The following is a 15,079-nucleotide window of genomic DNA, read 5'->3' on the forward strand; positions in this document are numbered from 1 at the left end:
CACCAGAGAAGAGCCTTTCTTATTCAAAGCATTGGCTAAAGATAAAACTTCTAGAGAAATACGAAGACACCTTGTATTTCACAACACAGGAAAGAAGGGCAGATGTACTCTGTCTCAAAGATGGCACCGACAATATTCTGCGAGGGCATCATGCTAATCTTGACCATGGAGATGAGAAGACTCAGATCATAAAGACGGCACTCAAGTTCATATCCAATGATATTGCCTTGATTGATTTAGGTCCAAAGTCATACCCCACCACACACAGTATGACTGACATCGATAGTCAGCTGACACTTGTTCCTGCAAGCCTTCAGATGTTCTTGAGACCGATTGTCAAGACAGACGAAAGAGTTGCCGTTTGGGGGCAGAATTTTATTAAGGCCTGTCGACCTCGGTCTGGAGTATTGCCACACCAAATGGGGCTTGCCATACAACTTGATCATAGATTTGGGTCAAAATTGATGCTCAACAAGTTCCACCGGCTGGGATACACTGAGTCTTACACGGAGACACAAAACTACAAATACTGCTTCCTTAATAGTAGGAGTGGAGATGATGTTCCAGATACTTCTGGCACTCTTGACACCATTGTGGAGGAAACCGATGAACAGATCAATGATGAGGTTGTGGTTGATGCTGCGCTTGAGGATCAATCAGTGATGACAGCCAAAGTGCCAGCCAGTGAAAGTGAATTGTCAAGTAATGATCAGGTGGTCTTTATGGAGGTTGGGGAAACAAACAATGCAGTCACTCAGTTTGTTGGAGACAATATAGATTTAAACATTGTCTCTATTCACGGAAACACTCCCTTTCACTCAATGGGTTGGATCGAAGTCACCTCTCCGGCACCACCTTTGCCAGATCCACAGACAACAGCAGCTTTCCCCCGGGTGAAGTTGAAGGCACTCGACAAAGCTAAGATCCTGAGAGGAAGATCCTGAGAGGAACTGAAGTAAAGATTATTCCATTTACGAACAGGAAACAGATAGGAACGAACGCGATCATGTTTCTCCCCCTCGCTGAGCTTTCCTCCTCCCTGGCTCATGATCAGCCACTCCTCACTCCAGGTGACACACTCTGGGCAGCGGGGTGGGTGATCAAAGCCAACGATCCTGAGTTCCCACACTCCAACTGGAATGGCTGGATGAAGAGAATCCATGCTAATGATGCAAAGCAGAGCACACAGATCGAGTTCTTCCCAGTTATTGAAGGAGACCCTAATGACCTCAACACCATCTTCACCACTCTGAAAGAGTGCATACGGCGCGCTGGGGTCGCTATAGTGACCTTTGATCTGCAGTCATGAAACTGCAGTCATGATGTTGTTGAGTCTGAAGAAGACATAGACAATGACTGTTGAAACTTCTGACATTGTGAATGAGAAATAACTCTTGAGTATTATATATGTATGTGAAATAAAAGCTACTTTGTGTGTAAATGTAAAAGTGAAAATATAAATGTTAACAATCAACTCAGAATCATGAAAAACCCTTATTTGACCCCTCATAAGTTACTTAAGGGCCGATTTAAAAAAAAACATTTCTCGAAAATAATTTTTCGGTACCCGAATTCAACAGCTTTTTTTCTGGGTTTCCCACGGGAGTTGAACTTCAACATTTTAACACATGTTATTACACACCTTTACAAACATATTGGTGAAGAAATTTTTTGGTAACAATTTAGTTAACAGATTTGTGAAATATCTCATAAAATGCCCTTACTATCACGCTGGTTCCTGAATCAGGGAAAATCCGCAAATATCGAGGAAAATCCCATGAATGGTGGTATATCCTGCGAAGCTATGTTTACAGTATGAATGGTGGTACATCCCATGAAGCTATGTTTACAGTCTGAATGGTGGTACATCCCACTAAGCTATGTTCACAGTGTGAATGGTGGTACATCCTGCAAAGCTATGTTTACAGTGTGAATCATGGTACATCCTGCAAAGCTATGTTCACAGTGTGAATCGTGGTACATCCCACAAAGCTATGTTTACAGTCTGAATGGTGGTACATCCCGCTAAGCTATGTTCACAGTGTGAATGGTGGTACATCCTGCAAAGCTATGTTTCCAGTGTGAATCATGGTACATCCTGCAAAGCTATGTTCACAGTGTGAATCGTGGTACATCCCACAAAGCTATGTTTACAGTGTGAATGGTGGTACATCCCGTGAAGCTATGTTTACAGTGTGAATGGTGGTACATGCCGTGAAGCTATGTTTACAGTGCAAATGGTGGTACATCCTGCGATGCTATGTTCACAGTGTGAATGGTGGTACATCCCATGAAGCTATGTTTACAGTGTGAATGGTAGTACATCCCGCTAAGCTATGTTTACAGTGTAAATGGTGGTACATCCCATGAAGCTATGTTTACAGTGCAAATGGTGGTACATCCTGCGAAGCTATGTTCACAGTGTGAATGGTGGTACATCCCATGAAGCTATGTTTACAGTGTGAATGGCGGTACATCCCGCTAAGCTATGTTTACAGTGTGAATGGTGGTACATCCCGTGACACTATGTTCAGAGTGCAAATTGTGGTACGTCTTGCAAAGCTTGCTAATAGCGTAGCTAAAATATTTTTTTGTCGCCACGAAAGATGTGAAGCATATGGCTACTAATGTAGAAGCGGCTCATGGAAGATATGTTTTTTGCATGCGTTCAGCTGCTTTGTGTATAGATGGTGGAAGATATGTTTTAGAACTGTTGTGCTCTCGAAAAACCGCGAATACATGGGACACAGGGCTGCGAATGTGGAAGCAGGTCGCAATTTATGAACCCGCTAATGTTTTGATCACGAATGTCGGGGTCCGACTGTACTCTATGGTTAAATGAGAAAAAAATTATGATAATGAGCAACATGGTTATGCATCCTCAATATTTATCGTAACCAACCAACAGCTGTATAAATTGCATTCGAACGAAGATTCTAGTGGCTCCGTTGCATTTGTTCAACACCAGACAAGCTCTTGTTACCATTTTGTTGTACCAACAAATGGATAATGGGAAAGAAGTTTCGGTATCCATACGCAAGTTTATTTTTGTTGTCCTACACGTCATGACCGTCCTCGCAAGGGAACCGGAAATAAAATGCAATACAACACATTCCCATCCCCAAAACGATATCAGCGTCTGAGACGGGTGAAGAGAAAGACATAGGAGAGAGAGCAAACAAGGAGAGAGGAAAGAGAGAGAAGAAATAAGTGGAAAGATTAGAAAAGGAGAGGGAGAGAGTTGGAGAGGAGATAAGAGAGAGATGGGGAGAGAAAAGGGAAGAGAGAAGGAGAGAGAGGGAGAAAATAGATGTGAGAGAGAAAGTGAGATGTGGAAAAGGATATTGGGAGAGAGAAAGAGATATGGGGAGAAAAAAAGACATAGAGAGAGAGAAAGGGAGAGAGAGAGAGAGATGGGGAGCGATATATGGAGAAAGGGAGATTGAGAGAGAGATGGGGAGAGAGAAAGGATGAGAGAGAGATGGGGAGAGAGAAAGGAGAAGGGAGATGGGGAGAGCAATAGAAAGAGATATGGGGTGAGAGACAGGAAGAGAGAGATGGGGAGAGAGAAAGAAAGGAAGAGAGAGAGAGATAGGAAGAGGGAAAGAATGAGAGATGGGGTGAGTGATAGTAACGGAGAGATGGGGAAAGAGATGAGGAGAGAGAAAGAAAGGAAGAGAGAGATGGGGAGAGAGAAAGAAAGGAAGAGAGAGATGGGGAGAGAGAAAGAAAGTAAGAGGGAGATGGGGAGAGAGAGGGAGAGATGGGGGGGGGGGGGGGGGAGAGAGAGAGAGAGAGAGAGAGAGAGAGAGAGAGAGAGAGACAGAGAGAGAGAGAGAGAGAGAGAGACAAAGAAGAGGTACAGTAACTACGTAGGAAAAACCAAGAATTCCCGGCGCCGGGTTACTAATCATGCAGGATGCAACAAGCACTTGAGAAACCACAGGCGTTATTGATCAGCATTACGACGAGCTCGCAAAGACATGAATGGGCATTTGAAAGTTTTCCGTGCAGAGAGCAGTTGGTTCATGCTAAATCCCTCAACAGCGTGTTTTGAACAAACGACAAGAAAAAACCTTTTTGCAGCGATTGGTAAAGGATGCACAGGTAAGAAACATTCGCCAGTGCTTACAACTGTACACCACATGCCCCATGCGTTTAAATTGTTGTCCATTTTATACAGAAACTAGATTGCTTGCATTTCAAAAATGCTGAAGATGAAATTGCTCAATTAAAATACCATCATCTCAACCGATCCTGAAACATGGAAGAGGCTCAAAATTGTTTCAGCGATTCTTCACCACATTCTAATAGCAATATCTATAAATGCAGCACATTACTTGTCGAAATACAACCATCATGCCGAGAGAGAACGTGGGGATGAGAAATAAAGGGGACAAATGTGGAGGAGGGAAAGAGAGTGGTTTCGGGGGAAATGAAGGTGATCGAGAAGAGAAGGAACTGCTGGAGAAGAGAATGCGTTGATGACAGTCTGGAGGTAAAGAGGATGATTGATGGAAATGGGCGTGTGATGGGTGAACAGGGCGGTGTACCAAAGAGGGAAGGAGTGGACAGGAAAAGATGAACAAAATGAAAGGGGGTTGGAGAGGTTGAGAAAGGAGGAAGAGAGAGTTGAGAGATCAGGAAGAGTGGTGGAGGGGTCGGAGGGAGGGAGGTTGTAGGGACTCATACAAGTGTGCAAATTGAGGATCAGTCAAAATATTAAACATTTAATACACGCTGGAAGATGATGCATTTAGCTTTCACAATCATTAGAGCCATCGGGATTAGCTCCAAACAAAGCTGTGCATACATTCCTCTATTTCGTCAATCAATGGAAACTGCCAGAATAAATTACAAACACCATGCACCAGGAACAGCTGTTTGGCAGACTTTCTTGTTCACATAGGCAAGCATGATAAAGTGAGTTTACCAAAAAAATATATATAAGAAAACGAATACACACCACCTGCGTCAGATTTGGGAGCAGGCATGTTATCGGACACACGGGCGATCATTAAAACAACAAAACAAAAAAGGATACCACATCAAAGTTACATGATCGGACGAAAACCATCACCTCGGGGAAAAATAAATCCACCCAATCAAAAGGCCAGAACTGATTGCAAATATGACCCACAAATTTACATCCAAGTTATTGCACAAAAGACACGGAGATAGCCACCAACAGCAGATTAAGGATTAGTGATACACAGAAACCCCAAACAAATTAAAAAGAAACATATAGCATGATTATAAAGCGCACTGGTTCAAACGAAACAAATCGGGACGAGTAAAAGAGAAAAATTCAGCAATAGGAACGAAAAGAAAGGGACAAAAAAACAACAACAACAACAACCTGATGAATGATTTGATGGTCCGCAGCATTACCTTTGCACAAATAAGCTCTCATAAACGCATCATTAAACCTGATGGGGACATCTTTTGAGATTGCGAATCCTATAAGTTTGTCTCCAAATCAGGCACGCCTTAGGGTTATTAGTCAAAAGCCATTTTAAGCACAATGGCCTGTTTCAGAGCATCCTGCACCTACCACTTGAGATGCCTCTTTATGAAAAAAAGCAATACCCTATCACCTTCAATCGGTCTTTTCGAGCAGCCGGTTGCGGCATGCCCCACAGCGCTCCATTTTAAAAATCGGATATAAACAACAAAGAAAAAGTTGGATGGAATAACGATGGCAAAACACAGCAGTAACCTCTGAGACATTCTAAAATATCGATGAGATGTACTCGATCCAGAACGATGTTTCACCATCAAGGGATGGATAAAAACTTAACGTACGCCAGGAACTCTTCAATGGACAACGCTAAAGTGGGCCATGCCCAACGGAGCCCTCGTCACAAACAACCTGCCCATGAAGATACACTCACAGGACAAATCATGCCAGGGTGAAAACTGCAAAAACATTGTTTGTTTTGACACAACCATTATAATAATCAGTAATTTACGCAATTAAATTCATGCAACAGATTTTCAGCCAGCCTGCACGAGACAGGGTAGACTTTTGTGCCTTGGGGGTTTACAGGAAAGAGAGAGATAGAGCAGATGGCACCAAGAGATTACCAAGGTGCTGAAAGAGCAAAGGCTGCATATGGGCAAAAGGGGTGAGTTGGGAAGGGTCAGGACTGGTGGTCGATTCAAACTTGCCCTGTTCTCCTTTCTTACACCGGCAACTGCCCCGCTGAATCAGGAGAGCACCTCCAACACGCAAATTCTCACCCACTGCCCACCTGCAAAGATCCGGGAGCACGGTGGAGGAACAGCGGAATGCAGAAGAGCGTGAGTAATGTTTTTACAATGGCTGGGAAAAGAACAACAAAAATAAATAAATAAGGTTTACAGTTTGCCACCAACATCTGCAATGTTATAAAATAAACAAGAGGGAAAATTCCTTTGCAATACATGTCCCCTACCAAGTTTTAGATCAAAATGTTAAAGGGTAAGGGGAAAAGTCTGGAAAATTTCGCACCAGTAAACACTTTATTTGGGCGGTGTATAATGCCGCATTCTGTGCCAAAAATAACAAAAACAAGAAGACGCCATGCATAGCACGATAGTTGCAAAATCCACCCCCTCCCCAAAATAAAAAGTTGCCATGGATACATCAAATTGCCCATTTCATTAAGATTAAAATTGACGTCCTTCATCAAAACTTTGGCCAATCGGATTAAAATTGATTATTTTTCAGATGAAAATTGATGATTTTGGAAGTTTGACCTTGAGTTGACCTTTGATCTTTTGACCTCAAAAATAGTAGGCTTCCCAATTTAGTGACTCGATATGCAAATGCTGTTCAATTTTCAGGTCAATTGGTTGAAAAATGCCAATTTTAGACTGAAGCTCCCAAAAACAATAGGCTTCTTCCTTCTGACCTGGTGTTGGCTTAGCGGTTAGGGTGCCGGCTTGGGATCCTAGGATCCCGGGTTCGAATCCCGGTCGATCGCTAAATGAACACCAGGGGGGTTGACTCAGCCTGTCATCCTTCCGAGGTCGGCAAATTGAGTACCAGCTTGCTGGGATGAATGATCCCGGTGTGTACCCCGGTTTAGAATAGGTACATCGTATCCCTGCGCATCGTAAGAGCGTGACCAAGCGTTGGCGTCAGTAAGGGCATCCGGCCATAAAAACATTGCCTCAAACAGGGAATCATGATTGTCATGTGGCCCGCAAGGCTAACCCCGGCTCCAGCGGGGAAAATGGCCTTAAAACGATCATTCATTCATTCATTCTTCTGACCAACTCTACCATCTTCTGACCAACTCTACCATTGAGATCTCGCGAGATCTTGGAGACGGCGGCAGGGATTTTCGAAGCTCCACACGGTCTCCACGTTTTTCGAAGTTAAGTCTGTTCACAATTGTATTTTGTCGAATTTTGTCGAAACTGTATTTATCTTTCGGTGTGTGAAGTTATTGTGTGCAACTTTGGTTGTTTCTCGGTGTTTATCTTTCATAAATTGATCGTCTGTTTGCCGTGTCGTGTCTTGAGGCCTTGTACAGTGTGCACTGTACAACCTTGAGGCTTTGTTTTTCTCTCAGCGGTCCGTCTTTTGTGATCCAATAACTTTCGTTCTCTGTATTCCCAGTCTTTTCACCCATAGCCTACTTCCTTGTGTAAATCTCAACTCAAAAAAAATAAAAAAAATAAAAATAAAAATAAAATAAAATAAACATTTTCCTTCTCTGTTATCATTCGTTTATTCATTCTTATTCGTTCGTTCGTTCTTCGACCACGTGTTTCTCCCCCATTTCCCCAGATAGTTTTCACTCATTAACCTTCAATGTTTACACTTTCCCCTCAAGTTATGTATTCCGTCATATTTTATAACACCTTTTTCTTCTTCTTCTTTAAAAGGCTGCTTTCGACTTGCTCACCAAATCAATTCATCCCAAAAAAAATATCCATCTCCTATAGTGCCTTTTTTCTACATTCCCTAAACTCTCCTGCACTCCATCCTCCATCCAGCGTCCTTAAACGTATTTTTAACTCGAAGGTCACAAGCAACTCATTTTGCAATAAATGTTCGTTTCCCATAAATCGTACACTTTCAAAAATCCAATCTCACCCCTCCCCTCCAAATCTTCCCCATAACCCCTCCCCTCCAAATCTTCCCCATCACCCCTCCCCTCCAAATCTTCCCCATCACCCATCCCTTTCAAATCTCCCCCCTAGCCCCCTCCCTCCTAAACGACCCCCTCACCCCTCCCCGCCAAGACGCCTCCTCGCCCCTCCCCTCCTAGACTCCTGCCTCACCCCTCCCCTCCAAATCTCCCCCATATCCCATCCCTTTCAAATCCCTCCCCTTGCCCCTTCCCTCCCAAACTTCCCCCTCACCCCTCCCCTTCAAATCTCCCCACCCTCATTGCTTCTCAATTTCCCCCCTCTCACTCCCCCTCCTCAAAGCGTCCTCCCCGCTTCTTCCCCCTTCAAACTCTCACCTCCATCTCCCCCAACCTTCTGCCTCGCTCTTCCCCCTCCTCAAATAACACCTCATTGTGGCTCACCCAATCACCATCAAACCTTTTGTCCGCCCCATCCTTCCCTTTCTCCGAGCTATTCTGAAATCTCTGACACACCTTCAACAGCTCTCCCTACCTCTTCCACCTCTTCCACATCTTACCCTACCCCTCCTCCCCCCTGTTCTGTATCTGATGCTCCCCCTTCCTCTTCATTAACGGTATGGACCTCAAACATCCGGGGCCTTCGTTCAAACATAACTGATCTCTCCATACAGGTTGCTTCTGTCAAACCAGACGTGATCTGCTTAACAGAAACTTTCCTCCTTTATGATGTCTCTGATTCCATAGTATCTCTCCCGGGCTACTCGCTCCTCCGGTATGATAGACCTGAGCCTCGTCCTGGAGGCGGGGTTGCTATCTTTATCAAAAACTCTCTTCCTCACTCGCCCTGCACTGCACTCTCTCCACCTCACCCCCAGGAATACCTCTGGCTACGGCTTCCCCTTCGCTCCCACCTCTTGTTCATATGTGTGTTGTACCGTCCACCAAACAGTGATGACTCCATCTACATCTCGCTGTCTGATGATATGGACCAACTTCTATCTACTCATCCCAACTCTCTCTTCCTCATATGTGGTGATTTCAACTGTCATCATGCCAGTTGGCTGGGTGTGGGTACCTCTCTCACCAGCCATGGCTCCTCAGCAAAGGACTTCTGCGACTCACTGGGACTGACACAATCTGTCAATTTCCCGACCCGGATCTCAGTCAACGGAACATCTTCTCTTCTGGACTTGGTTATGACTAACTTCCCTGAAAATGTCTGCTGCTCTTCTTCTGCTCCGATCGGATCATCTGATCATGTCCTTGTTAAAGTGGACATCTCTCTGACCATCCTCAGGGAGCCTGCTCAGCGTCGACGAGTCTGGCATTTCACTCAGGCCAACTGGCACGGTCTTCAAGCAGCCATCAATCATCTGGACTGGTCTCCCATTTCTACCACCTCTGACATCAACTCATCCTGGGAATTCTTCCAAAGTAAATTGCTCTCTCTCATGCACAGATTTATCCCATCTCGTCTTCAGTTGTCTTACCCTTCCTCCCGTCCATGGTACACGGAATCTTGTGGTGAGGCTGTTGCCCAGAAACAACTTGCCTTCGTCTCCTGGAAAGCAAATCCAACGGAAGGAAATCTCATTTCCTTTCACAAAGCCCGAAACAAGTGTGTGTCCACCCTCAGGAGAGCCAGGAAACAATATCTCTCCGTTCTCAAGACCGAACTCTCTTATCTGTCTCCCTCTTCCAAATCCTGGTGGCGTCTGGTCAAATCCGTTTCTGGTGTTTGTTCCCCCTCCATCCCCTCCCTTACCTCAAACGGCTACACAGCTGACTCCGCACGTGAAAAAGCTGAATGCCTCAACTCTGTGTTTGCCTCTAAATCTTGTGTCCCAAACCCATCCCTCTCTGTACCCACCATACCCAGTCGTACCCTGCTGCTCCTGGACTCCGTGTCCTTTCCTCCTGACAAGGTGGAAAAGTTTCTGTCAACCCTCGACTCTGATTCTGCAACTGGACCCGACGGCATCAGCCCACGGGTCCTAAAATCCTGCTCTGCTGCTCTATCTCACCCTCTCTCTGTTCTCTTCACCCTCTCTTTTGCTCAAGGTCAACTGCCATCTGCTTGGAAATCAGCCAACATCACCGCTTTGCACAAAAAAGGTGCAAAAACAGATCCTAGCAACTACAGACCAATCAGCCTTCTCCCAATTATCAGCAAAGTCATGGAATCCATCATTGCTTCTGATATGAAATCTTTCCTCTTCTCCAATGGCTTGATCTCTGATCATCAATTTGGTTTCAGACCAGGTCACTCTACTCTGGACATGCTGCTTCTGCTGTCTCAACAATGGATGGAGGTCCTCAATGCCAAACAGGAAATTAGAGCTGTCTCCCTCGACATATCACGTGCCTTCGACACGGTCTGGCACCCCGCTCTGCTCACCAAACTCTCCTCCTTTGGTATCCATGGAAATCTCCACGCATGGCTGGCGGACTTCCTCTCTAGTCGTCGTCAACGTGTGGCCCTGAATGGGTTTCTCTCATCTCCTCTTCCTGTTCAGGCTGGAGTTCCCCAAGGCAGTGTTCTGGGCCCCGTGCTTTTTCTGGTCTTCATCAATGATCTCTCTGACTCTCTCGAAAATCCTCTGTATCTCTTTGCTGATGACTCCACTCTCTGCCGCTCCATTCCTCTTCCCTCAGATCGGCAGTCTGCTGCCTCCTCACTCTCTGAAGACCTGGACAAAATCACAGACTGGTCAAACAAGTGGAACATGTCTTTCAATCCTGACAAATCTCACACTCTTACTATGTCTCTCCGAAAAGATCGACTGGACAACCCTCCCATCTACTTTCTCAACAATCCTCTCCAAGAAGTTCTGTCGCTCAAGATTTTGGGTCTCACTATCTGCCATGATCTTTCTTGGGAAAACCACATTTCAAAGCTGGCCTCCAAAGCCAGTCGCCGACTGGGCATCCTCCGTCGTGCGAAGTCCTTCCTCGGCACACCTGAGCTCCTCACCACATACAAGGCTTTCATCCGCAGCTCAATGGAATACTGTTCTCCCCTATGGGCCGGTGCTCCTGCCTCACACCTAGCTCGGCTTCACGCTGTTGAAACCAAAGCTTTCAGAATTATTGGAATCTCCCGCGATGAAGCTATCTCTGAGGGCCTTTCACTCACTCACCGCAGGCAGGTAGGTGGTCTTTCTGTCTTCTACCGACTCCTCTCCGGCCTTGCACCCCCAGCTCTCTCTGTGCTCTGTCCCCCAAATATTCCTACAGGTCGCACAAGATCTGCCAGCAACCCTCTGATGGTTAAACTGCCGAAATCTCGGCTCTCTGCTCACCTTCACTCTTTCATTCCTCTTTTCTCCCGCCTCTGGAACAAACTCCCTCACTCCCTTCAATCCCACTCCTCCCTCCAGGTCTTTAAAACAGCTGTTCACCACCATCTCTTATCTTCCCCCATCCAAAACCTTGATCTTTTCTACCCCCGCTAATCCACCCCAGATCCACCTTGTTTGAAATTCCAACTTCTTTCCTGGAAGTCCTGGCAGTGTCCATATGTTTTATACCTCTCCCACCGCCCCCTTCCCACGCCCCCCCCCCCCAAAGCCCTCGCCCTCTCTCAGATCTCTCGATGTCTCCATGTCTCTCGGTCCCTGCTCTCAAATGTTGTGTTTGTGTCCTTCCCCCTCTCTCCCCATCTTGTCTACCGCTCCCTATGTTATATGTTTTATGTGTCGGTTTGTCTTTCTGTGTGATTAATGTTCGCTCTTTCACGAGCCTCGACCTTGTATACAAAAAAAAAAAAAAAAAAAAAAAAAATCTGGTGAAGTTTCGTGAAGATCGGTATAAAATTGTGTCCTGTAGGCGACTGACATACAAACAGATAAACAGACAGAATAACGCACAAGACCAACCAATATACTTGAAAAAATCTTCGATTTTGCAAGTAACAAGAGGGAGAATTGCTTTGCAATGAATGAATTGAATTGCTTTGCAATTGCTTTGCCCCAATGAATGTTCTTGTTCGAAGAAGCAGGAAGTGATTGAGAATTTCTTGTGGAATCACAGATATGGAAAAAGCAATTATTTTCTTTAAGGCATTTAAAAAAACAAACAAATGAAATAAATCATTAACTACATAGTTCATAGAACACATGACCTCACGCTGTCTTGAGCAATGAGGACATGTCTAGCGTCTATGAGCGACAAATTTGATTGGTCGTGATGACGTAAAATGCCGTAATATTTTGTCCAAGTACTGCTAAACGGAAGAGTTTTGAAAGCAACAAAGAGTTTATTTGTGTTCTACAGTGTTCAAGTGTCTAATTCATTTGAAATAAAAGAAAGATATTACAGGTTTTAGAAAAATTGTTTTTGGAAATTTACCGCCGTTGATGCAGCGTCTTTTACACCACCTTATTTAACACATTACATTAGTTATTCGTGCCTGTTGTTTGTGTCCTTTATGACGTCCTTAAAAACAATAAACTCGGTTTCCTGTTTGGAATGATTTTCAATTTTGTTTGACTGACAGACAGGAGTGAGCCAATTGCTTAACCCAACTTTTCGCTTCGCGTGCGCGGGGTAAGAGTGGGGTGCATAATGTTTGTTCATTTTATCCATCATAAATAAATAAAACCTGCTTCCAACAAAACGCTTATTGAGTTCAATGAAGAAGTACACGATTTATTATTTTAGAAGGTGCTGCCATTCGTTAGCATCAAGGTAATTTTAAATTAATGACAGGTATAATACCACGTTTCAAAGTGTAACTGCTGGAAAGAGTTTTGAGGGTAGAATAGAAGAAGGGTAGAACCCTGGTGTTGGTGCTAGCGGCTACGGTGCCAACTTAGGATACCTAGGATCCTGGGTTCGAATCCCGGTCGATCGCTGAATTAACGCCAGGGGGGTTGACTCAGCCTGTCATCCTTCCGAGGTCGGCTAATTGAGTACCAGTTCACTGGTAATTCCCTGCTTGTCGTAAAAGGCGACAAAAAGGGTTGGTGGCAGGAAGGGCATCCGGCCGTAAAACATTGCTTCAAAAAGGGGACCAAAAAACAACAACAACCACGGTCCCCGAAAAAGGCCAACCCCCGCTTTGCGGGGAAAAATGGCCTCTAAAGGTGGTTATTTGTTTAATAGAAGGAACTTGGACACAGGAGGCCATTTAGGTTAGTTGACTTTGTTACGCCACTCAAACAACATGAATCAATGTTGAATTTGCCATCTGATTCAACAGGTCATGTGATACAAGCATTACAAGTGAAATGTGTGTTTGCTTCTGCAAAAAGGGCAACATGAAGAAGCATACGACACAGAAAGATGGCGATTTTGATCTTGAAATTCTCCGTTGGCTCTTTCAAGTTGCAGTGAAGGTATAACACGGGTATCTTCAGCTGGTAGATAACATGGGCTGAGATCAGCGGCCCAAACCCGAGATGGTGTCTCGTGTCGAATCCTTTGTCTGTCACCACTATGACCCCCGACACCTCATAGTCAACACGTGTAGTGCGATGTTTCTCAATGCAAAGACAAATCTCGACAACCTTCCACCCCACACAGGAAGTCTTGTTGTAACACCTAAAATGAGCTCACTTACCAGATACATGTATGGCTGCAATCTCTTGTGGCAAAGCCAGAGTTGCCAGCTCTGCTATTAAGTGAATGGAAGATGGAGAATACCGCCCTGTGTCCCCTTTCACTTACTAACAATCCTATTCTGAGATACTGTACATATCTGGGTCATCTATTTTAGACCAAGTAATGCATCCACAGAAGAGAAGGCCTTTGCTGCGCTGCAGCAAGCTTATGTTGAGGTAGTGACGAGTGAAAAAAAATCTCAAGAACAAAGATACTGCTGGTGATTCAGAATAAAAACTATAAATATTACTTTGGTCACAGCCAAATGTATCCACTGCAATTGCAGATGGACAAACATATTAAAAACCCATAAAGGATGTCTTGATCCAATACTTCTCAGGATGGCATATACTGAGGTAAGTGCTGAGGCAATCGTGAAAACACAGCATGCGTTCTCCAACTGGAAGGCAAAGCCAACTCATGGGACCTGAAAGTATCTCTGTATAGCCCACAAGCAATGTATATTAGTCCTTCGAGGAGCCAGGGCCAAACATAAAGATGACCAACATACTGGTCATAACTTTGGCACATCCTCTGTAACATGATATGTTGGCATTGGCATTGTATATTCAAGTACTGTGCTTCGGCCATATCCTCTCCCTTATCCTAACTCTTCTCCGGGTCTGCTTTAGATGGTCTCTTTCCTTCATCTTGGAGAATTGCAAATGCTACCCGATTCACAAGAAGGGTTCCAAATCGGACCCACTCAACCATGAACCGGTGGTCATTACCTCTGCCACGGAAAGTGAGCAGAGGTTATGTTTTCATCCTTGTCTGTTTGTTTGTAGAGATGTTGGGTGTGTGACAAGGACGAAATGATGAGATTTTGTTGAAGATCCGGATCTGGATACTAGATTTTTTAAAAAGCGATTCTTCACCATTGAGAGATCGGGCCAAAAACGATGTATAGCATATTTCCAAACGTTATGGACAGATTCAGATGAAACTTGGTGGGCTCGGAGAAGATCCGAATCCAGATCTGGATCAAATGTTTTAAAGATAGGGCCAAAAAAAAACAAACAATTTCACAACATATATATATATATACTGAAACGCAAAAGAAACTTACCACCTTTGAAACCTTTAAATATCAACAATAACACTGCGTGTAGTAAATGTGTGAACTTATTTGTGGACAATAGTGTCCTCACTATCAGACAAAACGGTCACGGATGGTCACTTGAACCTTCAATGGTCACTTCATAGCACAGCTGTTGAACAGCCGTTTTGACTGTCAGTGATTAGCCAAGGGGTATGGGATGATTTTAATGAGCTGCACGTGATGTCTTGATATTGGCTTTAAAAAGGCCAGTGCAAAATGGGCATTTTGACCGAAACATTTGACCATTTTGACCAACTTAAAAAAGACTGAAAACGCAAAAGAAACT

General features: G+C 44.4%; 1 protein-coding gene across 19 annotated transcripts in view; it reads right to left on the reverse strand.

Moving 5' to 3' along the window:
- Nucleotides 1-3,021: 3,021 nt before the first annotated feature.
- Nucleotides 3,022-15,079, reverse strand: part of LOC137432425 (calcium/calmodulin-dependent protein kinase type II delta chain) — a 268,454-nt gene continuing 256,396 nt past the window's right edge. For 11 of the 19 annotated variants that reach the window (XM_068124358.2, XM_068124356.2, XM_078783195.1 and 8 more), the window contains one exon: nt 4,715-6,254. The gene's annotated coding sequence lies outside the window, so the exon portion shown is untranslated. Of the gene's footprint in view, nt 6,255-15,079 lie in introns of all 19 variants that reach the window. The other 8 variants (XM_068124347.2, XM_068124345.2, XM_068124341.2 and 5 more) reach the window with 1 other exon arrangement.

This window comes from Myxine glutinosa, chromosome 8 (genome assembly GCF_964187855.1).
Source record: "Myxine glutinosa chromosome 8, kmMyxGlut1.1, whole genome shotgun sequence".
Taxonomy (NCBI): domain Eukaryota; kingdom Metazoa; phylum Chordata; class Myxini; order Myxiniformes; family Myxinidae; genus Myxine; species Myxine glutinosa.